This window comes from Protopterus annectens, chromosome 17.part0, assembly GCF_019279795.1.
Source record: "Protopterus annectens isolate FY-2018-M chromosome 17.part0, PAN1.0, whole genome shotgun sequence".
Lineage (NCBI taxonomy): Eukaryota > Metazoa > Chordata > Ceratodontiformes > Protopteridae > Protopterus > Protopterus annectens.
Window position 1 is genome coordinate 416,785,660 of NC_056751.1, and position 27,441 is coordinate 416,813,100.

The 27,441-nt window shown below is 43.7% G+C and overlaps 1 protein-coding gene across 2 annotated transcripts in view; it reads left to right on the plus strand.

Annotated features, from left to right (window-relative positions):
- MED25 (mediator complex subunit 25) overlaps nucleotides 1–27,441 on the plus strand; it is a 1,733,520-nt gene that overhangs the window by 1,232,498 nt on the left and 473,581 nt on the right. The gene's annotated exons all lie outside the window — the stretch shown is intronic.

Below are 27,441 nucleotides of genomic sequence, written 5' to 3' on the forward strand. Positions count from 1 at the left end.
CTACTTTTGGAACAACTTCAAATAAATGCTAATCAGTTCCCAGGAATAAATGAAACATGCACTATTCTCCCATACTTAAAATTAAAAAGTATGTGGAGATAATTTACCTAAATTAAGTGATGAGTTTAAGGGTTAGTCCCACACCTAAAGCATTTATTTATTTACAATGGCTATATATTAACCATGGTTTTATTTTTAACATGCTTTATATTTTTATTTTTAATGCACCAGGTACAAATAAATTTACTGTTGATTGAGCAGTGAAGGATGAAGGTTTTTTATTTAGGGGGACAATGTATTATCTTCTGCCGTAGTCAGGGTTTTAACTCTGTATTTTTAACTATGGTAGAATTTTTATCAAGTGATGTGTTAATTGAACATTGTTAAGAGGTTTAATTGAGACATTGGTCACATGACTGGATTGTTGAAACATTTAAGTGTGTCTATGAAGTTGATTCTTTTATCTGATGAAGTCCAGCCACTGTGCTGGACAAAAAGCACTTAATAGAGTTTGTGGTGTTCTTACATCGGTTGCTTTTTTATGTTTGTCACAAAGACAAAGTTCCACATTGTTACAGTACAGTCCATTTTGCCACTCTTGCGCAAGGATGACTGGATGTGCTCAGTGGATCTCCAGGATGCGTACTATCATATCAAAATAGACAGGCACTCCAGGAGGTTTCTACGCTTCTGGCTGGGAGATGATCATTACCTGTTCATTGCACTGCCCTTTGGCCTCACCACAGCCCCTTGGCTGTTCACTAAGTGCATGGCAGTGGTCGCAGCGCATCTCCGTCTGCAAGGTTTCCAGCTGTTCCCCTACCTGGACGATTGGCTTTTAATGGCACTAACAAGACATTGACTACTTCTGGCAGTTCAAGTGATGTGCGTGTTTCTTCACTTGGGGATCACAGTCAACAGCCCCAAACCCATGATGGTCCTGGTTCAGGACATCAAATTTATCGAAACCCATTTGAACACGATAACACAAGTTGCTGCTCTTCCCTCACAACAGATATCATCGCACAGGCAACAGGTTCAGTATTTACTAAACACGCCATCTCCTTCAGCTCGCTCGATTTTATTAGCCTTGGGTTCCATGTCAGCTGCCATCCTTCTGGTGCTGCTAGCCAGGTTCTTCATGCAAGTTCTTCAGTGAACCCTGGTTGTTCAGTGATCCATTCGGTGTCATCAGTTATCAACCCCGATCAGGCTTACCCCAATTTGCAGACCCTCCTCTACAGTGGTGAATGTTCACGGATGATCTTCACTTAGGCAGGCCCGTTGTCCTTCCCCCTCTGGCCACAATAATCACACATGCCTCCCTCTTGGGGTGGGGGGCATTTTCATGGATGACCATCCAAGGTACATGTTCCCCCACAGAGACCAAATTGCAATTGCACATAAATGTTCTGGAGACGAGAGCAGTCCTCCTTGCATTGCAAGCTTTTCAGGACTGCCTCCCTTTGGAGACTATTGCATTCTTGTCAGACAGTATGTCTGTGATATGTTACATCAACAGGCAGGGGGGAACCTGGTCATACCCGCTTTGCAGAGAGGAGATGAGAGTTTGGGAATGGGAGGTGACTTCAAATCACTTTCTCATTGCAATGCACATCCTGGGAGAATCCACCGTTCTGGTGGACAAGCTGAGCAGGTCTATCTTGAGTCCTCACAAGTGGTCTCTGAACCAGTCACTAGCAAATGAGATTTTCAGCCATTGGGACCGACCTTGCTTCAACCTGTTTACCTCTCCACTAAACAACAAATGCAGCAGGTACTTTACTCTGATTCCTCCAGCGGGGGAGTCACTTAGGGATGCAGTCCACAATTGGCCCTCAGGTCTCTTGTATGCTTACCTTCTGATCCCATGATACCCAAAGTTCTTCAGAAAGCCAGCAGGTTGAAGTCCAGTCTCATCCTCATTGTCCCCCGTTGGCCTCGTTGGGTATGGTTCCTCCATGGATATTGGATCCCAGGCAGGATATGATCTGACATACGACAGAGCGACAACTTCCCAATCTCTGATCCCTCAAGTGAACTGCTTGGTTTCCCTGCTTCCAGTAGTTTTGCCTATGTCCAGGCACTCCTCTCCTGTCCATGACATTGTTCTTGCTTTTCAAAAGCCCTCCACCAAGAAAGTATATGGTAGCAAATGTAAATGTTTTTCTATCTGGGCTTCACAGAGGAATATAGATCCCTTTTCAACCTCTGTATCTGATGTACTCATGTTTTTGAGCCCTCTTTTTCATCAGTGAGTGAGTTTTTCTGTGATAATAGTGCAACTTGTGACCATCTCACATTTTCATCTCAGGAAGGGAAGTGGTTCCCCCTCTACTCTTTCTTCTTCCAAGTTTTGTCGTGCCTTCTTGAAAGTAGTTTTCCATCTGAGACCTCCGCTCAAGGATCCGTCTCCTCCTTGGGATCTTACCTTAATGTTACACGGTCTTACACAGAAACCCTTCGAACCTGATGGTTCTTGAGAGTTGAATTATTTGTCTTGGAAGTCTGCCTTTTTTGTGGTTACTATGTCGGCCAGAAGAGTTTCAGAATTGCAGGCACTGTCTTCTTGACCCCCGTGCGTAGTCTTTAAGGATAGAGTTTCCCTAAGAACGAACCCTTCCTTTGTCCAAAGATTGCCTCTTAGGCCACCATGAATCAGACCATTCATTTGCCTGTGTTCTTTCTGAACTATTCTAATAAAGGCAAATATCTCTTGCATTCCTTGGATGTTCAAAGATAGTTATGTTTCTACTTACATAGTAGTAGACCTCACAGGAAGTCAGAGCAGGTGTTCATTGCCTTTTCACCTAACAGATTGGAACAAGCTGTGTCCTAAATTACCTTGGCATTACGGAGTGCATCTCCACAACAAGGCAATCAACTTCCCCAGCCAGTTAGGGCCCACTCAGCCAAATCAATTTCAACGTCTTCAGCCATTTCTGCTATAATGCCAATAGATGAAATCTACTGCAGCCTGGACCTCAGGTCATACCTTTGTGTCTCATTGCAAGTTGAATATTGTTTCCAGAAACAGGTCTTCCTTTGGTTCTGTGGTGCTCAGGCATATCCTTCCTTGAGGTCCTCCCAGGGTTTGTTGTAACTGGGGACTGTGACCCATTTGTGATGCGTAATGAAATGGACAACATCAGATTAGAAGTTGTGTACTTACTATAACTCAGTATCTTTGTTGTCCAATTTCATTATGCATCTCTTCCCACCCTCAGTCCACCTACCTTACTTAGCTGACAACAACCTAGAGGATTGCAGAGCCCACTGGTTCCTAGTTTGGAGTCCAGTTGGTTCTTTATTACTGCTTCCCTATTGATTTTTTTTCCCATCTGGTGATAAGGACAGCAAATTCGATCTGAGGGTTTGAAGGGAATGAGGCATCGTGGGAGAGGGAGGAGTTTGAGGCTTGGCTTGTATGTCTGAGAAATGGCCGTCTTGGCTCTGAAGACCCATTCGTGATGCATAATAAAACTGGACAACACAGGTAACCGAGTTATGGTACGTACATAACTTCTATTACATTCTCTGTCAGCAATCGATGTAATCTGAAAAAAAAATTCTGTTTATTTTTGTTTCTAGCTCAGATTAGGCCAGGCAACAGCTTAAAGTATACTCCTATAAACATTAAAACAATGTTCTAGGACTATTGGGGGGGGGGGGGTCTGAGCACATTTATGTACTTCTGGTAGCATGTAGAAAATATGTGGTTTGGGGTTGGAAACAAGATTTTGTCTCAGGTTCTAATATATGACCTTATGTGCCTGATGATCCAAAGTATGGTCAGTTTGTTGTTTAAGTTCTAAAGTAGGAACATGTACAAGTTAGGGCGGAAATGGCGGAATCAGTAACTTATGTCATAACTTCCCCTTTATAAAGAACTGCCAGTGTTTCAACAGAGTCGCTTGTAAAAGAAAGACAAAGCTTGAAGGGCCTACATCCTCTCCTAAAAATGGCATTCTTGGAGGGTGAGATAGACGTGAAGGTTTCTAGTGTGATGCCAGGCTAAAGTCAGCAGGTAAAAGGATCCATTGATTAGACGTAGACCAAAGCTGACTGGCAAAACCTGCCTGCATTATGGTATTCAGCTCTTTATGCCACCCATGGCATTCATTCATCTAATTGCAGATGAACTTGTTGAAACTGGCTTTGTTGGGACTAAGAGTGGATGCATTTCTGATATATGTGTACCTAACTTAATCCTGCACTCATGTCTCTCAGCAACAAGTACTGTTATGACTCTGTCATAGTTCATGTTGGTGTGAATTATCTAAGACGTACCTTACTGAACTATATGAAGAGAGATATGGTCAAGGTCTGAGTATGTGTCCCAGGCAGGTATGTCCCTAGCCTTGAGCAGCATACTACCCTTACCTAGAGTGATGCCACAGTATAAGTAAAAATGATTGATTTCAATAATTAGCTTAGTTTTTGTCATTTCAAGAGGATTCAGTTCCTGTCTGCCTGGGAAGCCATGGTTGACGAACCTCGCTGCTTTACCAGAGACGGTTTACACCTGGCACCCCTAGGCTTTCTGCTGCTGACAAAGGCTGTTGCCTATCCTGTAGTGCCTTTTTAAGCAAGGCCTTGAAAACAACATTGCCAATGGAAAATTAGACAATCTGAGCAAAATAAGGGTCCTGCTGTTAAATGCTAGCAGCTTAAACCAAGCACTGCACTCCCTGGAAGCACTTCTGTCACTAAAAGATGTAGATGTCTGTGCAGTCACAGAAAACCTCAGGGAGTACCCCGGTCCTGCAAGGCTACAATGCCTTCTGCACCTTTAGACCGCAAAAGGAATGTGTGAAAACCAAAGGAGGTGGTGTTTTTATCTGTATTAGAGATAAATTCACCTCATGTGTAGTTAGACTGGACAACTCCATGGAGTTACTCCAGATCCAGATTACAGTGGGTAAGACCCCCATTCAAGTCATAGCCAGTTATAGATTCTCCACCACGGGTCACGACACCCATAGTCGATGACATTGTTATAGGGGGCAGTGGTGAAGTCGAACATGTTACAAATCTCAAGAAAGTTGTAGACCGTGCTCATGAAGTAAATCTTAAACTGAATCTTCAGAAGTGTAAATTCATACTGAAAGAAGTTACTTATGTGAGTCATTTGTTTACCAGATGTTCATCGTGTTACACTGCTGCAGTCATTACACTTGGATATCCTGCCGTCAGGCGGTCCCACAGTCGGCCAGAGTTCCAAAGTCTTGGTCCGGCGTCAGTTGCTGTCGCTTCTTCCCTGACGTCAGTGCGCCGGGGTATATAAGAGGCATCCGACACCATTTTCTTCAGTCTTTCTTGCCGTGCGGTGCCCGAAGCAAAAGCAGTTCACAAGTGCCGGTCGGCCGACTCCTGAGAATTTTCAAAGTCGAATTTCAGATCCGAAGTCTTCAATAAAGCTAAGTACCCCGTTGGGGAAACTTTTTTCTTGCCTCAGACCGATGTCAGAAAAAGTTAATAATTGTATTTCTTGTGGGAAGCAAATACCTCATAATGACTTCCACTCTTACTGTATTCCATGCCTAGGCCCTGATCACGACGTCACTAGTTATCAGTTTTGTGCTAGATTTAACAAACGCACTATAAAAAGACGTTTTAATTTTGCTTTGCACTACTTTGGCTGAAGGTTCAATTATACTATGCCGTCGGATCAACTGATGACCGCAATTCCGAAAAAACGCAAAGACAAGGATAAAGACAGGCATCCAAGGTCCAAAACCGATGACGAAACCTCTTCTAGGCCAGTCGCCGATTCAACGGTTCTCAGTGAGGCACTTTCGCAGCCCCTGACACCCACTACCTGAGAGCCACAGGCCGCGTCCGACTCCCACGTGGAGACAATTAGGCCTCTGGAAACTCAAGGTATTGGGCCTACAGAAGCTAATCCCTCAGATGGGTCCAGAGCCGCTGAGCAGGCATCGGCTTCTGAGGGTGTTTTCAGACTTTCACAACTTACCATTAAAGCAGCAGCCAAGACAAAAGTACCATTAAGGACAAAGAAGCAAGTACAGCATTCTCCTGGACAGTCCTCCATGCCTAAGAAACAGATGCTTAAAATGGCCGAAGACCTCATTGCTCTAATCAGGGGTTCCCATCCCCCTCCTGACAAAAGGCCTAGGCAGGATACAGACTATGATTCCTCTGATCAGGTTTCCATTTCCTCTGATTCCTCTTCAGACCAGGGATACTCTCTACCCACCTATGAGGACTCTGATGCTGAAGAATCTATACCTTCAACCTCTCCTCCTGAGGATTATTCTTTTGGGGAAACTTTACATACCATGAGGGAGCTTTTCCATTGGGAAAGTCAGGATTATTCAGAATCCAAGAAAAGGCTCAGGGATTTCCTTTTATTGCCTCAGCACAGGCATCTGGCTATTCTGCTTGTGCTAGATATTGTGGATGATGTGTTCTCTGGATCAAGCTTATCTCCTGATTCTTTGCCCCCTGCACCAGCCAAGCCAGATAGGTATTATAGAATCCCTGACTCTCACAAGTTTCTTTATAAAAACCCTTCTGCTGATCCAGAAACTATTTCCCAGGGTCCAAAAGGGGTTAAGGCTTCCATTGCAAAAAATCCAGTACTCTCTGACAGAGATTCCAGAGCTTTGGATAGATGGGGGAAGAAAGTTTACACTTCTGCAACTTTAGCAGTAAGGGCTTTAAATTGCCAGTTTCACATGCTTAAGTACCAACAATATTTAATGGCTCAGTTAAAACAGAAAATGCTTGCAAGCTCAGAAGCTCATGACTGTAAAGAAATGCAGGATTTATTGCATGCAGTTGAACAGGTGGGAACTCTGCAATGTGGTTTTGATTCTGTAGAGGCCTCTTGTAGAGCCGCAGTTACAGGTTCTGTAATTCGAAGACATGCTTGGTTAAAAGAACAGAGTTTACCTAATCATGTTAAGGCAAAATTATTGGATGCTCCTTTACAGCATGATACCTTGTTTGGTGTTAAGGCAGAAGAGGTGTTAAAGAAAATGGAGGATAAAGCTAAATCTATGCAAACAGTCAAGGATTTCTTACAGGTACAGCCACCTCGCTTTAGCAGAAATTGGCCAACAAAGAATTGGTCCTTTCCAGTGTCAGACAGGCCACAGAGAGGCAGATACAGACGCCCAAGAGGCAGCTCTCAACCCCAAGGCCCTAACAGACAACAACAGTGGGGCACCTCAACCCCAAAAGGAGGTGAGAACAAGTCTCAACCTTACAGGAAACAGTCCCAATGACTTCCCCCTTCGTACGCCAAGCACTTCCCTTTTGGCAGCCCTCTTAGGGAGAAAACTAGCACTTTTTTCTCAAAACTGGCAAACAGTCACCCAAGACAAATGGGTTCTGAATATTGTGTCTCAAGGTTACAGGTTCCACTTTCATACTTTACCAAGGCTAAAAGGAATGCCATTCCTGCCACAGAATCAATGGGCAGAGGCACAAAAACAAATTTCAGCCCTCATGGACATGAGAGCTATTGAAAAAGTACCACAACAGGAACAAGGACAAGGATTTTACTCAAGACTCTTCCTGGTCCCCAGAAAGGACAAGGCCTGGAGGCCCATACTAGACCTTTCAATTCTAAATACTTACCTGGATATTCCGAAATTCAAAATGTTGACGTTACAGCAGCTTCTACCCATGCTGGGCAAGAAGACTTGGCTTGTCACTCTGGACCTCAAAGAGGCATACCTGCATGTCCCTATCAGACAAAATTGCAGAAGATACCTCAGATTCAAAACTGGTACAATGCACTACCAATTTTCTGCACTGCCCTTTGGCTTATCTACTGCACCCAGGGTCTTTACAAAGTGCCTGGCACCAGTAATTGCATTTTGCAGACAAAAAGGAAGTCAAATATATCCATACCTGGACGACTGCCTCATTCAAGCAGAGACAAAGGACATTCTTCTACGGCATCTGGCATTTGTAAAAAGGTTGCTAATTTCTCTAGGGTACACAGTAAACGAAAAAAAGTCAAAACTAGTGCCCTCGCAACAGATTATATTCCTGGGTGCCAGCGTAAATACAATGGCCCAGATGGCTTATCTCACGACAGACAAACAAATTCAATTAACTCAATATTTTCAATTACTGGCAAAAAAGTCCCATCTCCCTGCAAGAAAAATTCTGCAGGCCCTGGGATTCATGGCATCCTGCATACTACTAATACCATATGCCAGACTGCATATGAGGAAATTACAATGGTACCTAAAAAGTGTTTGGACTCAACACTCTCACAGTTTAGAAGCAGTAATACCAATGATTCCCTGCCTACAACAGGAGTTTCGATGGTGGGCACAGGCATGACACCTAAACAAGGGTCAGCCTTTTACCCTACCCACAGCCAGGCAGACACTAACAACAGATGCTTCGGATTATGCCTGGGGAGCACACATGGCAGGAAAATGCATTCAGAGCAAGTGGACCACAGACCAGATGCATCTTCACATCAATCAAAGAGAGATGTTGGCTGTTCAAAATGCCCTAACAGCTTTCAAGGACCTTCTGCATCCAGGACAATTATTATTAAAGACAGACAAGAGAACAGTAATGTGGTACATAATCAAGCAAGGGGGCACTCATTCTTATCCCCTATGCAGGCAAGCCATGACCTTGTAGAACACAGCTCTAACGTATCAAGTTCATCTGCAAGCACAATTCCTGCCAGGAAAGAAAAATAATCTGGCAGACGATCTAAGCAGAAATATCATGGACCCTCACGAATGGAAATTGAATCCACAAATCTTCAGCATGGTAACGCAAAAATGGGGATGCCCAGACATAGATCTTTTTGCCTCCCCACTGAATTGCCAACGACAAAAATTCTGCACAAGGATTTATCACACACAAGCATGGAAAGTGGATGCTCTCTCGTTCAGCTGGAAAAGCCTAAAAGTTTATGCCTTCCCACCACTGCCTCTCCTTTCAAAGGTACTCCCAAAAACCAGACAAGAAAAACCACAGATGATCCTGATTGCTCCAGACTGGCCACGCCAGCACTGGTACCCAATCTTAAAGAACTTAGCTCAAGGCCCACCATGTATTTTGCCTCAAATTCCACACCTTCTGGCTCAACAAAACAATCAGATCCTGCACGGTCAGCTCAAAACCGTCAACCTAGCTGCATGGCAGATTCATTAGTCAAACAGGCAACACCTCTCTCTAAAGCAGATGTCCTTCAAGGATGCATCTGCAGTCATAACATATGGGTTGTCCTGCCTCAGGCAGCCCTTCGGTCGGCCGGATTCCAAAGTCTGGGTCTGGCCTCGGCTGATGTCGCACTTTCCCCGACATCAGAGCGTCTGGGGTATAAAAGCATCAGCCAACGCCATTTTCCCCAGTCTTTCTTGCCGCGCGGTGCCCGAAGCAGAAGCAGTTCGCAAGTGCCAGTCGGTCAGCTCCTGTGATTCAGATACCGAAGACTTCGAAAAAAGCTAAGTACCCCGTTGGGGACTCTTTCTTGCCTCAGCCGATGTGAGATAAAGTAAATAATTGTTTAACTTGTGGGAAACAAATACCTCATAAGGATTTCCACTCTTACTGCCTCCCTTGCTTAGGCCCGGACCACGACGTCTCGGCCTGTTCAGCCTGTGCTTCCTTCAACCGACGAACTCTTAGACGTCGGTCGGAGTTTGCAGAGGAATTCTTTGGGGCTAATTTTGCATATAAGATGCCGTCGGAGACTCCGACTTCGCATTTGGTGAAAAAACGGAAGGACAAGGAACGGCACTCGAAACCGATTCCTCGGTACTTCCTTTAACCGAATCCACTCAACCGACCACCGCGGCCCTGGAGGCCCCGGCTGAGTCGGCTACTGAGCTACCTACTGAAACCAGTGTCCAGGAAATGTCTGACACCATTCCTTTGGACAAGTCTACTCCTGCACGTGGTGCAGCCAGACCCCCTGCTTCCATGTCCATTAAGGCTTTTTCCAGGGCTAAAGCTGCTAAACTTGCTAAAGCTTTGCCTCCCAAGACTACCTCTCAGAGACCTTCTTCTAGTTCTCAGATCCTCAGCCTTGCAGAGGATCTTATCTCTTTAATTAGAGGTTCTCAGCCTCACCTGGACAGGGGCTCTCAACCACCACCAGACAAAAGGCCCAGGACTGAGCCCTCTGACCAGCACTCTTCAAATGAGTCTACGGATGGATCTGTGTTGTCAGATCACCAGGAGGAGGCTTATTCGGCCTACGAGGATTCTGATGCTGAAGAATCTATCCCTTCGGCCGCCCCTCCTGAAGAGTTTTCCTTTGGTGAGACACTACACTGAGAGAACATTTTCAATGGCAGGGTCAGGAATTTTCTGATTCTAGAAAGAGATTAAGGACCTTTTTACATTTACCTCAGCATAGGCCCTTAGCTATACCTCCTGTTTTGAATGTTATTGATGATGTGTACAATGATGTTAGTACAGCCCCTGATTCTCTCCCTCCAGCTCCTGCCAAACCTGATAGATACTACAGGGTCCCGGATTCTCATCTACATCTGTACAAGGCCCATTCTGCTGACCCAGATACTATTTCTCAGGGCCCAAAAGGGGTTGCAGCTGCCACTGCCAAAAATCCTCTACCTTTTGAAAGGGAGTCTAGAGCTTTAAAGAGATGGGGAAAGAAGGTATATACTTCTGCAACTGTTTCCATGAGGGCATTAAATTGTCAATTTCATATGATACAGTACCAAGAGTATTTGCTAGATGAATTGCATAAGAAGCTTTCCTCTTCTGAACCCCTTGATCGTAAATCCCTTCAGGGTCTGGTACATAACTCACAGCAGGTTAGTAATAATTTTTTTGCAGTGTGGTTATGATGCACTGGAAGCTTCATGTAGGTCAGCTATGACTGGGGTAGTTATTCGTAAGCATGCCTGGTTGAAGGAACAATCTTTACCAGACCATGTCATAGCTAAACTCCTGGATGCTCCAATGGAAAAACAAAAATTATTTGGTTCCTCAGCTCAGGAGGTCTTAAAGAAGTTTGAAGAAAAGGCAAAATCTGTGCAAACAGTTAAGGACTTTCTGCAAGTACAACCACCGAGATTCAGCAGAAACTGGCCTACTAAGAATAAGTCCTTTCCAGACTCGGACAGATCCCAGAGGGGCAGGAACAGGCGTCCCAAAGGTAGAGGGCAAGCTAGAGGCTCCTACAGAGGCCGTCAGTGGCAGCCTACTAACCAGAGAGGTAGTGCAGGAACAGCAACAACAACGACTACACCTGGACAGACTCAATGACTTTCCTTTGATTCCGCCGACCAGGGCTCAATTGGAAGCACCATTGGGCGGAAAGCTTTCTTTATTCTCAAAAAACTGGCATTACATTACAAGGGACTCATGGACACTGCAAATAATAGACAAAGGATACAGGTTCCACTTCCACACTTTGCCAAGAAGAAACGGAATGCCAAACCTGCCACCAAATCAGAGGGCAGAGGCTTTAAAGCAGATCAACAACTTAATGCAAATGAAAGCCATAGAAAAGGTACCTCTTTCAGAACAAGGCCAAGGATTTTACTCCAGATTATTCCTTGTCCCAAGAAAAGAAAATCAATGGAGGCCTATTCTCGACCTGTCCGCTCTGAATACTTACCTCATTGTGCCAAAATTCAAGATGCTGACCCTACAGCAACTTCTCCCCATGCTGGGCAAGGAGTCTTGGCTGGTGACTCTAGATCTCAAGGAGGCATACCTGCATGTCCCTATTCGGCAAAGTTGCAGAAGACACCTCAGATTTCTTGCAGGATCAGAGCATTATCAATTCTCAGCATTGCCCTTTGGCTTATCTACTGCGCCCAGAGTATTCACGAAATGCCTGGCATCAGTAATTGCACACTGCAGACTTCAGGGGATTCAAATCTACCCATATCTGGATGACTGCCTGATACAAGCGGACAACAAGAAAAATCTGATAAAGGACTTGGACTATGCCATCCACCTATTACAGGCCTTGGGATACACAGTCAACATCCAAAAATCAAGACTTGTTCCATCCCAAAGGATAACCTTTTTGGGTGCAGATCTAGACACAACCACCCAAATGGCCTTTCTCACAGAAGAAAAACAAAAACAACTTCCGGATTATTTCATGAATCTGACAAGACAAACTCAGCTAACTGCAAGGAAAATCCTGCAGACCCTGGGTTACATGGCATCCTGCATAATTCTGATTCCACAAGCCAGGCTGCATATGAGAAAATTACAATGGTACCTAAGGAGTGTATGGTCTCAGCACAGTCACAGTTTGGAAACTTTGATACCAATCATCCCTTGCCTTCAAAAGGAATTCCTGTGGTGGGCTCAAGCCTGCCGCTCCAACAGAGGGTTGCCTTTCAACAAACCAAAAACAAAACAAACCATCACCACGGACGCTTCAGACCGAGGATGGGGAGCACACATGGAGAGCAAATGTATCCAAGGCCTATGGCCTCAAGGGCAGCTGCGCATGCACATAAACCAAAAGGAAATGCTGGCAGTGATACATGCAATCGAGGCCTTCAAACCTTTCCTCCATCAAGGCCACCTGTTAATAAGGACAGACAACACCACAGTCATGTGGTACATAAACAAGCAAGGAGGCACGCATTCCGACCCTCTATGCAGGCTGGCCATAAATCTATGGGAACTATGCTTGAAACTCAATATCCAACTACAGTCCCAGTTCGTGCCAGGGAAAGAAAATGCACTGGCAGACAGCTTAAGCAGAACTACCATGGATGCACATGAATGGATGCTGCACCCAGACATCTTTCTACTCATAACACAAGCATGGGGAAAGCCGGAGATAGATCTGTTCGCCTTGCCCACAATCATCAACTGAAGACATTCTGCTCAAGGACATACCACCCACAAGCTTGGAGGGTGGACTCTCTCTCTTTCAGCTGGAAAGCTATAAAAGTCTATGCCTTCCCACCTCTCCCATTAATGTCCAAAGTTTTACTGAAGATCAGGGCAGAACAGCCAAGAGTAATTCTGATAGCTCCAGACTGGCCAAGGCAACACTGGTACCCACTATTGAGGAGCATGTCACAGACGAAACCATGGCCCCTCCCCCTATGGCCACTTCTTCTGACGCAGAACCATTTCAAGACCATGCATCCCATCTTAAAAACATTGCAGCTAACTGCCTGGAAAATTCCATAAAACCCCCTCAAAATAACTTATCACAGAGAGTAAAGGACATTATTATGGAAGCTCGCCAGCCTTCCACAAGGAAGACATACTCAGCAAAATGGAAAAGATTTCTCATTTGGAACACAACAAAAGGCTTAGATGTGACAGTGGCGAGCATGGCACATATTCTGGAATACTTAGCAGAATTGTTCCACAATGGCCTGTCCTACTCTTCCATTAAGATTCATGCCTCAGCAATTTCAGCAGAATACAATGTTGATCCACCCATCTTCTCGCATCCTCTCCTCAGGCAATTTCTGAGAGGAATCAAAAACATCAATCCTCCAAGGAAACCCCCTTTACCTACTTGGGATCTCAACTTTGTGCTGGAGAAGCTAGCACTTCCTCCCTTTGAACCAGCAGCATCGACGGATCTACAGTTTCTGTCTTGGAAAACTGCATTCCTTCTGGCCATAACTTCAGCAAGAAGAGTATCTGAGTTACAAGCTTTAATGGCAGTACAGCCATTTCTTATCTTCCATCAGGACAGAGTTTCATTGAGAACAAATCCTACTTTTATGCCAAAGGTGGTATCTAGGGTATCCTTGAACCAAGCTATTCACTTGCCTACATTCTTCCCAAATCCACAAAATAAAGGGGAAAAACTTCTACACACTCTGGATATACACAGACAACTACGCTACTACTTGGACAGAACTAAAAGTTACAGAAAGACTGACCAACTCCTTGTAGCATATGCTGCTGGGGTACAAGGAAAAGCAATTTCCAAACAGACAATTTCAAAGTGGATAGGAAATTGCATTCGATTTTGTTACTCCTTTCATGGAAAGACGGTTCCTGCAAGCATTAGGCCTCATTCCACGAGGGCCACAGCCACCACTACAGCCTTCCTAAGAGGGGTGCCTACCAAGGACATTTTAGAAGCTGCTACATGGAGCTCCATGCATACATTTGCCAAACATTACAATTTGCCTTTATACTCCAGATCCAGAGCAGGTTTTGCTACAGCAGTCCTGCAGGGTATCTTAACTACACCATCCTTTTCTTAGTACCTCCTCCCCCAGATTGGCTATGGTATTCTACCCATATGTTATGACTGCAGATGCATCCTTGAAGGACATAGTACAGTTTTGTACCTACCATAAATGTAGATGTCCGATAGGTATGCATCTGCAGTCAGGTTTACCCTCCCTCCTTCCCCTCTGTGGTATTCCTAGGGTGCTTACCCCTCCATTAGCTAGCTGGGGGATCTGTTATGGTGTATTTGTTTGTATATATCTGTATATATTTTGGAAAATGTTTGGAATTTATTGCATTCCTCCAAATTTGGCCTTCCTAGAGGGCACCTGGCATCTGGGGCAAGAAACACTGAGGAAAATGGCGTCGGCTGATGCTTTTATACCCCAGACGCTCTGACGTCGGGGAAAGTGCGACATCAGCCGAGGCCAGACCCAGACTTTGGAATCCGGCCGACTGAAGGGCTGCCTGAGGCAGGACAACCCATATGTTATGACTGCAGATGCATACCTATCGGACATCTACATTTATGGTAGGTACAAAACTGTACTTTATGGATATCATCTTGGAGGCCAGGAGGCCTAGCACCAGGAAAGCTTACTCAGAAATATGGAAGAGATTCTGCATCTGGAACCAGGCTCAAAGCCTTGGACAAAGGCCTGTCCTTCTCATCAATTAAGATCCACGCCTCTGCCATTTCAGCAGATTACACAGATCCTCCTTTATTCTCTCATCCCTTGTTAAAGCAGTACCTCAGAGGGGCTAAAAGCATAAGACCGCCCCGGAGAGCACCAACACCAACTTGGGACCTCAATTTAATTTTGGAAAAACTGACCCTGCCACCTTTTGAGCCAGCCAATACAGCCGATCTAAAATTTTTATCATGGAAAACAGCTCTGCTCCTGGCAGTAACTTCAGCACGAAGAGTCTCAGAGCTACAGGCATTAATGGCAGTAGAACCTTTTATAATTTTTCATCAGGACAGGGTTTCTTTAAGGACAAACCCTACCTTTATGCCAAAGGTGGTATCTAGTGTGGCTCTTAACCAAACCATCCATTTGCCAACTTTTTATCCAAACCCCCAGAACAAAGGGGAGAAACTTCTGCACTCTTTGGACATACACAGGCAGCTATGCTTCTACTTGGGCAAAACAAAAGCTTTCAGGAAAACTGAGCAACTGTTTGTAGCATATGCTGCAGGATCACAGGAAAAGGCTATCTCAAAGAAGACTGTATGCAAATGGCTAGGACACTGTATTAGTTACTGCTACACACAGCATGGAAAATCAGTCCCTAATAACATTAGGCCACATTCCACCAGGGCAACAGCCACTTCAACAGCCTTTCTCAGAGGAGTACCTACCAAGGAAATTTTGGAGGCTGCAACTTGGAGTTCAGTGCACACCTTTACCAAGCATTCCCACTTGCCTCTGGACTCTAAATCCAGAGCAGGATTTGCCACTGCAGTTCTGCAGGGCCTCATAGCCAATCCTAACTCTTTATAGACCAGCCACCCAACCTTAGCTTTGGGATTCTACCCAAGTGTAATGACTGCAGCAGTGTAACACGATGAACATAGTACAGTTTTGTACCTACCATAAATGTAGATGTTCCAGTGTTCACAATGCTGCAGTCCAGGTTACCCTCCCTCCATCCCCTCTGAACTAGCTGGACTTATCTATACCTTTCTATCCTATACAACCTTTGTGGTGTATTTGCTTGTAACTGAAGGTATTGTTTTTATTTCATATGTATATTTTTTATTAGCAATATGTATTGCCTACCTACTTGGGGGCACCTGACATCTGGGGCAAGAAAAACTGAAGAAAATGGCGTCGGATGCATCTTGTATACCCCTGGTGCACTGACGTGTCAGGGAAGAAGCGACAGCAACTGACGCTGGACCAAGACTTTGGAACTCTGGCCGACTGCGGGACCGCCTGACGGTAGGATAACCAAGTGTAATGACTGCAGCAGTGTGAGCACTCAAACATCTACATTTATGGTAGGTACAAAACTGTACTTTCTGGCTTACAACCAAATTGTCTAAACAAGCAGCAGTTCTTAAGATGCCAGTTCCAGAAAATGTCACATCTTTTCAACATTTTCATGATGTGGTCAACTATTTGGAAAAGTTCATCCCAGACCTGAGTGAGCTTTCAGCACCCTTACATGAATTGACACACAAAAATGTAAACTGGTCCTGGTTGGAACAACTCCAAAAAGCATTTGATGTTCTGAAACAAATTGCCAGTCCACTCACATTGAGATATTATTATGATCAGAAACCTGTAACTCTTTCCTGTGATGCTTTAAAGTTTGATCTTGGTGCAGCATGTCTTCAAGAAGGCATACAAGTGGCCTAGGCTTCTAGAACTTGTAACTTAAACTGAAATGCAGTATGCACAAGTTGAAAAATATCTTTTGGCAGTAGTGTTCATATGTTCGAAGTTCCATGATTATATTTGACAAACCTGTTCAAATAGAGACTGATCACCAAAAGCCAATACATACAGCTCCAGCATCCCTGCAAGCCATGATGTTAGAATTGCTAAAGTACGATTTCAATATTCTGTACACAAAAGGTAAATTTTCTATACCTTGCTGACGCTTTGACAAGAGTACTCAGATGAACAACAGAACCGTGTGACAATAGGACAGCAGAGTTTGAAGTCATGGCAGTTAAATATTTTTCCTCCTCATGTCTTGAACTCAGAAATCACACAGCTTCAGACCCAGAAGCTGAAATGTGTCATCAGTCAAGGATGACCAGCATGACAAACTACCACTTGAAATACAAAAGTATTTTCCTTACAGAGATGAACTCATGATGGAAGATGGAGTCATCATGAAAGGTCCTAAAGTGGTAATTCCTTCAGCATTACAACAAGAATATATCAAAATCTTGCATTGTGATCACCTGGATACTGATTCAACCAAAAGTAGGGCAAGTGGCATAGTGTTTTGAACTTCTGTGTCAAACGGTATAGAGAAGGAAACTCTTACATGTTCTATTTACAACAGTACTAAATCGCACCAATAAAAAGAACCACTTCAGCTAAACCAGATTCCTGAACTACCATGGTCGACGGTTGCTACTGATATTTTTGAATGAAATGGGCAACACTACTTAGTGTTGGACTCTTATTCAAATTAGTTTAAAATTAACCTTCTTCCTAACTTAATGTCCAGCACTGTCATTACAAAACTGAAGAGACATTTTTCTGTTCATGGTAGTCTGCACAAAGTCATATCTGACAATGGTGCACAGTTTACAAGTCAGCAGTTCAAGAATTTTGCTGAGTCTTGGGATTTTACCATATTACTAGTAGTCCTGAGTATCCACAGTCCAATGGATTAGCTGAACATGCAGTTCAAAGTGTGAAATGTTTGTTGGAGAAATCCAAGGGAGATGTTACTGATGGTTTTGATCTCAGAAACATTCCTCGAGATAATTTGCTTGGTTCAGCTGCTCAGAGATTGATGCCCAGACAGACTAGAACAACTCCTCTGATCAGTAAAAAAAATTGATTCCAAATGCAGAGAACAACCGAATGGTCAAGACGCAACTTTTGAAAAAACACCAGTTTCAAAAGTTACACTACTATAAATCCAGCAAACCCCTCAGACTATTAAGACAAGGCGAGATTGTGAAAATGCAAACATCTAAAATATATGACTGGAGTGGGAATTGTCAAAAATGTGTGTGAAGAACTGAGATCTTGCATCGTACACTCTGAAGGAATGGATTTCAGAAGGACTTGAAGACAAGTATTGCTAGTCCCCAAACCAGTCATACAGCAGATTGCCTGTGCCAGAGACTCAATTTCTCAATTCTAGAGGACAGTGTACTTTCTCCAAGTAATCCTGATGTAGTCCCCAAAGTTTCAATTGTAAAAGACTTCCCAGAGACTGGTCCTGTTCCTAAGCCCAGTCAAAGTTTTTATGTAACTAGATCGGGTAGAATTTCCAGACCATTTTGAGATGCACAGCGACTTGAACTTGAATTAATTTGTTAAAATGTTTGTGATAGCTAGCTTGTAAAAAAGTATTTTCTTCTCCTATTGCATGTCGAACAAATCAGAGGGAGAAGATGTAAGTCACTGTGCGTATTGTACCAAGTCAGCCACTGTAGCTAGATGGCACATGCATATAAGTTACTGAGCACGTGCAAGGTTAGTGCCATTTTGTATACTCAGCCAGAATGAATGCAGGAATGAGTGGAGATGCACATACGAGTGTGTTTGAAGTAATGAGTCAATCAGGTTGCTTAAATGTATCTACCAGTTACAGCTTCTGATGTGTTTATTTGGGTTCACTACATAATCCCGAAATTTTGAAATATAAAATTTCAAAATCTCGAGACTATGTAGCTGAAACCCCTAAATACCGAAAGACCAGAAGTGCGAAATTCAAAATCCGGAACATACAACACACATACAGCACACACATACACATACACGCAACCCCCCCCCCCCACAATCAAACATATCATCCTACACTACAGATAAGCAGGAGGGCAAGCCCCCCTGCACCCCCCATGTTGGGGACTGCGCCACCCACACACACCCCCATTTAAATATACTAACTCCGAGATCGCACAGACACACAAGGGGAAGCTAACATCCACATATTTTACAGTCCCTCGCACACACACTAAAGCTCCTAACCAACACACTTTACACATAGATACTTACCTGAACTTCTACCTATCCATCAACAAACCGCAACACCAGAAGCGCTACTTCAGTATCTCCGAACATCGGGATTTTGAATTTCGCGCTTCTGGTCTTTCAGTATTTAGGGGTTTCGGCTACATAGTCTCGAGATTTTGGGATTCGGTATTCCAAAATTTTGATATTATGTAGTGATCCCGTTTATTTACAGTAAACAACTTGAACCCATCACAGTGCCTCAGTGTCTCATTTGAATACACGAGACATGCAACAGTATTGTCCTCTACTTTTGATGTTGTGAGGATGATTTTCTCCAGGTGAGAGGCAGAGTGGTCAGTAATGTCTGGTAATCCTCCCCATCTATTTCTGAACATGCAGCTACACACATGTTTGGTCTGGGACAAGCCCATGCCTCCAGACCTCCATGTCATGCTGCATCAAGGGACCCTGCTTTTTCCACCTCACTTTGTAGATTCTCTTTTCTGAGAGGGTCAAGGGAAGAGTTGCTGCAAGAGGAACCACGTGGATTCCACCAAGGAATATCTCACGGAAGATACTGACCTCCAGGAAGGAGAGGGTTCCCCTAAATCCCCCTGCAATGATGATTCCTTTGGTGATCATATGAAACTTTTTCATCAGCATGTAGGGAGTTGAATCACCAAAGCACACTGTCTGGAAGAGTCAGTGTTTTGGAGGCCTTTGTCATGGGCCTGGCTATGTGGTTCCTCTTCCTGACTTGCATATCCTCCTGGTGTCCCTGAGAGTATGGAGCAAACCAGATCTATGTGTAACTAATCTCCCAAAAAAAAACAATAAAATCTTACCCCACCTAAAAGCCAACGACACTTGAGTGAAGGGCCTGCAGTTGATGCCATTATAATGGAAGCAGCCCCCAAAAAGGACATCTCAAATGAGGGTTCCTTGCTCTATCCCCAGTCAGGGAGTCTGTGGTCTTGGACCATTTAGGCAAGCGTATTGTGCTTCAGCAACCTTTGCACTGAGAGCGTTAAATTATTTGGCACATTTGACAAGACTTTGGGATCAGACGTGTTAAAGATTCTGAGGACATAACAGGCCTCAGAGATGCAGAAGACTGTGGAGGCCCAGTTGTCAACTGCGCAGTCCATGGCTAACATGTCTGTGTGCCTCATTGCGGCCTGTGGCATGTCTTGCACAGCAGGACTAGATGCACTGACATGTCTTTATGCAGATATGCATTTTTGTGGACTGCTTTAAGGCATCCTTTGTCAACACCCCTTTCATCGGTTCCTCCTTGTGTAGCCCGAAGGCAAGCTAACTAAGATCAAGCAGGTAGGAAAGATGCTTTCGGCCATTAGAGTGCACTTTACCATCCCTCAGTGGTCCTCCTGTAGAAGCCAGAAGGGGGGGCAAGCACTTTTTTTTTTTTTTTTTTTTTTTTGCAAGTTGCAGTCTTCAAGATGCTTCTGGTGAGAGGGCCCCTTGTGATGGTGGTGGGAACAACCAGAATGAACTTTGCCTGCATGGTAGAGGTCGTCTGCAAAATTACAGCTTCTGTGGGGCTTTTTCTGGAGGCCTTAATGTATCTAAAAGGTTGCCCAGCTGTCCTACTCCGGAGGCAGTCAGGGAGGTCACTTAGCTCTCTTCACTAAAGCTTAGGGACCATCACCTTGGACACATGAATCCTAAGGGTAATATCTAGAGGTTATACCATTCCATTTTTATTTCCTCCAAAGAAAGCAAGAAGGTCTGTCCCAGACATTCCACTCCCTCAGAGTAGAAATACAGCAATCGAGATTCAGAAGCTGCTAGCAAATTGAGTCATGCAAGAGGTCCCATCCGACCAATGAGAATCCATGGTCTATTCCAGATTCTTTTTGGTGCCAAATAATAACAAGGACCTAAGACCAGGTATTGATCTGAGCAAACTGAACCATTATGTCAAGCAGACCAAGTTCCGTATAGTCACTGTCTAGTCCATTCTACTTCTTTTGAGGAAGAACAACTGGATTTGCTCAGTAGATCTCAAGGAAGCCTACCATCACTTAGACTGTGAGCAGTCCAGGAGATTTCTCTGCTTTTGCTGGGAGCTGATCGTTGCCAATTATAAACGCTGCTATTTGGTCTTACCCGAGTCCCCCAGGTGATCAACAGGGACATGGCAGTGGTGACAGCCTGGCTTAAGGCTACATAGCTAACAGATTTCTCCATACCTGGGCAATTGGCTCCTCACCTCCTCCATGAGGGAGTCATTGGTCAAAGCTCAGGACTCCTTACTCCACTTGTATCTGTCCGTAGGCATCACAGTGAACTACAGAAAGTCCAGCTCACAGCCAGTTCAGGTTTTGGAGTTCATAAGCTACCATTTGGTACAGTTTCTCAGATAGCAAAACTTCAGTTCATAAATTAAACTGTGAGTGGAGGCTTGTCACCTGTTTCTGTCTCAAAAACCTCCAACCTCCCTGATCTTTTGAGGCTCTTGGGTCATATGGCAGTATCAGTCTGCCTGATGTTTCTGACGATGTACCATATGAGCATTCTGTAGTGGACTTTGACAGCACAATGGTCATATGTAACACATCCAGTGGATTTCTTGGGTCTATATTGAATGCTTAGAAAAGCGAACCCTAATTCATCGACCATTTTTAAGCGAAAGCTTAAAATTTCAAACACCCAGAACAGCGATTTTTTTTCCCAGGGAAAAAAAATCGCTGGGCCGCAAAACAAAAAAAAACTTAAAACATTATATAATGTGGGGGCTGTGCCCCCACCCCCTATTTAAATATGCCAACTCTGAGATCGCACCACAGTGTAGGAAATGGCGAACTCCCTAAACCGGCCCAGCGATTTTTTTTGCCCTGTGAAAAAAATCGTTATTCTGGGTGTTCGGGATTTTAAGCTTTTGCTTAAAAGGGGTTGATGAATTAGCGTTCGCTTTTCTTAGCATTCGCTAATTAAAAATAGACCCAATTTCTCAGTGTCTATTACAAGCGTTTGTTGGGCTGAGATCAGATGGAAGGTAGTCACCCCTTGTCACTGCCAGCTGGCCTTTCATTCTTCCTAACCTGAGGCTATAGTCACTACAGACGCCTCTCTTCTGGGTTTAGGGGCATTTTGAAGGGAAGTCAGTTCAGGGAATGTGGACTACTGTCATAGCCAATCTTCACATCAGTGTGCTGAAGATGGGAACAGTCCTCTTAGTATTGCAAGATTTACAGGACATTCTCCCCACTATTGTGATCTCGCATTAAAAGGGACACTGTCAGTGGTTTGGTACCTGAACAAGTGGTGGGTGACCCCAGTCTTATCCACTTTGTCAGAAAGCCATGATGGTGTGTCAGTGGGTGTTCTCTTTCTCAGTAGTTTCTGATCTTAGTGCACATCCTGGGGAAGTCTAGCATCTTGACGCGCAGTTTAAGCAGAAGCATCCTTCTTCCTCATGACTGGTGCTAATCCAGTAATAGCAGTTCACATTTTCAGATGATGGGGCACCCCTCGCTGTGATCTATTTGCCGCACCATCCAACAAGAAGTGCAGCAGTTTTTACACTCTGGTTCCCCACCGAGGGACAGTCACCAAGGGATGTTCTTCTGTATGCTTGGCCCCCATGGCTCCTTTATGCCCATCTGCATACTCCCCTCGTAAAAAAATTCCTTTATAAAGCACCCCATTGCAGAGCAGCTGTGATTCTTATTGCTTCATTCTGGCCCTGACAAGTCTGGTCGCCCTTTCTGTGGCCTCACCTTTGGCTCCCTTCCTGGGTGCTTGATCCAATTCCAGGGTTGATCTCACATCCAGTAGGAATGGTTCCTCCCCACCTTCGTACTCTGAAGATAACCACTTGCTTACTCCAATGCCCATGATGGCCAGATCCCAAGCTCTCTGACAGAGTTAATATTTTATTCTCTTTGCAGCAGAAACCTTCTCTGTGAAAGACTTGTGCTAGCAAATGGAAATGATTTGCCCTGTGTGCTGCTTCTTGAGGTTTAGACCCTTTCTCATCTCCTCTGGAGGGTCTTTTCAGTTTCATCGCTGGCCTGGTTCAATCAGTTTGAGCTACTCTGCTATCAGTATTCAGCTTTCTGTTATTTCTGATTTACACTTTGGCAGAGATAATGCTCCGGTAGCAGCTAAGGCCTTTTTGAAGGGTACGTTCTTATGTCCTCCAATTTGAGATCCTATTCCTCCTTGGGATTTGTATTTTATGCTGTAAATTTTAGCCCATCTTTCTGAGCCTTTGTCTTCCATAGTTTTGAAGATGTTAGTTTGGAAAACCATCTGTATGGTGGCTGTTACACTGGCAAGGCCAATCTTGGAGCTGCAGGCCCTGTCCTCTGCCCTCTGTTTGATTTTTCACAAGGACCAGGTTACCCACAGGACTGATCCTGACTTCCAAATCTACCTTGAACCAGCTTATTCACTTACCCAGTTTTTTCCAAACTTTAGTTATAAGGGTGAATAATTTGTTACACTGTTTGGATGTTCATAGACATTTGGGATTCTGTTTAAACAGAAACAAGGCCTTTAGAAAAAAATGAACATTTCTTTGCCATCTCCTCCAAGGCTAGGCTGGACACGCCATTTTCAAAAGAAGCTCTATCCAAATTGACTGTCCAATTACATTTCTTTTCTGTATAATTTGAAGGGAAAATCCTTGCCTACAAAACATAAAGGTCATTCTACCAGGGTGGTGATGACTGCTTTTTTCTGCAGAACCTGTATTGATTGCATTTGTGCAGCTTGGCTAGTACTCATACTTTTGTGTCCTATTGCAAATTGGATGTTCGTTTGAGATCTAGGGCCTCTTTTGGTGCCGTCATTTTGTGAAATGTTATCTCTTAGGCCCTCCCTGGTGAGATACATGCCTGAAGACTCTGTCCCATAGGCTGACGGGTGGAAAAGACGGGATTGGATATGAAAGTTATGCCCTTACCATGACAATAGAGCCAGACTGTTTCTGTGCACCACAGTCATCCATCCCTCCTATCCCCTTCTTTGTGGATATGTGTCCCAAGTGAGTGAGCAACCAGGCTACCTGGATCCCTCTTCAGGTCCAGCCTTTTGCTGCTAGTGTGTTTATTCTTCTAGTTTGGAGAATTGTGTGAGAGTAAACTCAGCTTGAGGTAAATGAGGGAGAACAAGGTATTAGGTGTAGAGGAGGCAGAGCTCTCAAACTGAAAGTTCTGAAGAAAGGTTGTTGTCAGATCCAATAACCCAAAAGTTGGAGGAGACAGAAACTGACAACACCAATTTATCATTATGGTAAGTACATAACTTTCATGTTTAGGGCCACTTGAACTGTTAATGCAGGAATACACCATTATGAAATATTGCCTTATGCTAGAGCTGGGTCTGATGTAAGTCTCTCGTGTCCTTATACTCCGAACAGCAGGTATGTCTGAGTACCAAATCCTGTTGCGTGATGTGGCGGATGTCAGTTAACGTGCTTGTATCTGTGCAGGACTGCACACAAGCTCTCCACTTTTTAGTAAGAGGCAAGGGGCAGCTTCCTAGTCGGACTCCTGTGAAGACTCTATGGATTCAGACGTCATTGTCAAAGATGGATAAGAACACTGAATCCACCATGCGTCCAACAAATTGCCTGATCTTAAGTCTGTCCTGCATCTGGAAGTTATCCGTGTTTGTGTAATTATTGAGACTTGGTATGAATGTGAAGAAAGCACTCCCTACATACCTGGGTTTTGTGCTTACTATGCCTTCAGGTTCTGATGGTAGCTGTTGTGGTGCCGCCATATTTTTCAAGGATCCTGTTACCTCCAGACAGATTACCAAAAAACCCTCAAACAGAACTCGTAAAACTCTAGTTCCCAGCAAGTAAGATAAACTGCCATCTTAAAACTTGCTACAGGACACTTTCCATGTCCCAGGTGATGGTGCTAGATTGCTGAATGTATTGGAAAAACTTCCTGTTAACCAGCACTTAATTAATTCTGGAAGATTTTAACTACCCTGCAATTTAACTGGAGCACCTACCTATACCTCCAATGTAAGGTTATGCCCAGAGGGTCTTGAATGTAATTAACTAAAATTCCCTGGATCAGGTGGTTAATAAACCCACCAGAAGATTTAATATATTAGATATCTTCCTCACAAATGTAGCCTGAATATATACTGGTCCCTTGGTCTTTCTTTCCACATCTAAGTCAAGCCATAAATGTATGACATTGTCCTTCAAAATTTCCAAAGCTCTTTAAAACCTCTCTGAATTTTAAGGACTTCATAAAGGCAAATCTCATATAGTTATATAATAAAATCTAGAAATTCAAATATGATTGCACCAGCTTAGATCCTGATACTGTGATCAGCTTCCCAAAAGAGTTCTGCAACCATTTATAAAAATGTATAGAATTAGCAGCCCCAGCTAGAACAAAATACAATGGTAAATTTAGAAACCGTTGACTGTGGTTGTCCACCAACATATGTAAACTTTACAACAAGAGAAAATAAAACTTCTTAAATAATACAACAGTTCAAAAACTTCTGATAAACCTAGCACAAAAAAACAAAACTTACCTGGAACTGAAAAATAATATTAGGACAAGCATAAAAATACTAATAGGAATAGTATACAATTAGGACTTCATTCTTCATTCTGTCTCTCTCTCCAGCAGGGTGCAAGGGAGTTGCAGAGAAGTTCACTGGAAACATCAGTAAAGTATACAACACAGCAGGTTCTTCCAAAAACAGTGCGAGTCAACTCCATCCACCCACCATTTATTCTGGCCAGAACCTTTCTGCTATCTCTGCCCCGTGCTTTAAATGTTGAGCAGCCAGTCCTTTCTACATGAATCTTAGCCTGCACAGTGACTAGTCTGCATACAAGTGCTTCAGTGCCATAGTCTGTAATCAAGAGTCTTACAGTCTGCAAATCCTGCTGCACAGATATCCTGCTGGTCAACGTGTACTCTCTGCTTCCTAACAGACACTGACATTTACTCCTTACTGATTTTACTTTTCTTAACCATTTCTTTCTCTTATATTTCCTTCACTTTTTCTATACTTGCTACTCCCATTATTTGTATCCTCCCCCGTTCTCTTTTCAGTGGTACTGCATTCCTTCAAGGAACTCGCCCTTAGTATCCCTTCTTTAAGTTTATTTCTCATGTGTTCCGTCTCTTTCTTAAGGTTATTTGCCCTTTCCCCAGACCCATCCTAAACCACATTCAGCTCTGAGCCAGTATTTGTGCCCAAGTCCCCACTGACTCTGTGCCCCATCCTCCTTTATTTTCAAAAAATTAAATAAAAGTATGTTTTTATCTTTATTATTCCGCAGAAGTGTTCCTGCAAGTAGAGCCATAATTTATGTAACAACAATTATTTTGTATTGGCACCCCAAAACAAACAACTTTGTCCACTGTTATTGCTGCCTTGTCTTAAACCACAGCAGCTGCATTTGCTCACTCTTTCCAGCTGGGCACCATTGATTGATTGTTTTAGCAGTCCACAGGCTTGGGGAGGATCCTGCTCTATTCACTCCCGTACCCTACCTCCAATATCACCCACCTCTTTTAGACTGCAATTATCCTCTTCACTTCTCCACATACTACTCTGCATCAGCCAGTCTGATCACACTGTTCTCCCTCCAAAACACAGTACACTAATACTCTTCTCAGGTACAACGCATTCATCTTGTCTTATACACACCTGTAGAATTTCTCCCCTCCAGCTTTCCATACTGCCTTTTCAGTCGCCCTGTCACATTCTACTGTTTTACCCTCCTACTTAATTTATCACTCTAGACAGTAGAGGAACCTTGCATTTCCTTCTGTTGCCAATCTGTTACACATTAGCAATATAGAAAACACTAACTCTAACTCCCCTGTCTTACTACTTACTCACACCACTCCTGTAAGATATGCTGCTCCCTCATGTAATCATACTTCTTCCTCTCATATACTTAACCCATCTTACATCCTACCAGCAGCTATCTCAGTAGAAAACACTCTGCTGCCTCACTCCCAATTAACACTCACTACAACTTCATAATAAACTCCCTTTACAATACATCACATGCTGGCCTTTTTAAGAATAGGTACCTATACTGCAACCCCTTCTTGCACAAACAAGGTATTAAACTCAGACTGAAATACAAGTAACCCTACTCCTATACCTTCTTATTACTGTATCTGAAAGCTTGTGGCAACATCCACCCCAGTGCAGGTCCAAACGACTATTCTAAGCACAAGAATTCCACTAAAGTCCAAAATAACCCTGTTCAACAACCACTGCTAAAACGGTTGTCTGGCCTTCACCTCTATTCAGATAAACTCAAAAGTATTTCTAACAAACTGCCGGAATTGCATGCCTGGATAGCTTATTAGAATTAGGATTAGAAGCCAAACAATATTAGTCATCACTGAATCCTATCACCAGACTGAACTCATAAAAAGTAAGTGAGATAGCCTACTAGCTACAAAAAAATAACAAGTATCTTCCTACACCCACTAAACTCTTCCCCATGCCATAATGCCGAAATACTTGTATGCTCTCTCAGTCAACACCCACAAGAACCTATAACATAAACACTGTGAAGAATTTCTGTCTTGGATGACAGCCAGTATCTCTCAAAAAACATAATATTAACAGAGAAATAAACAAAGTAAAACCA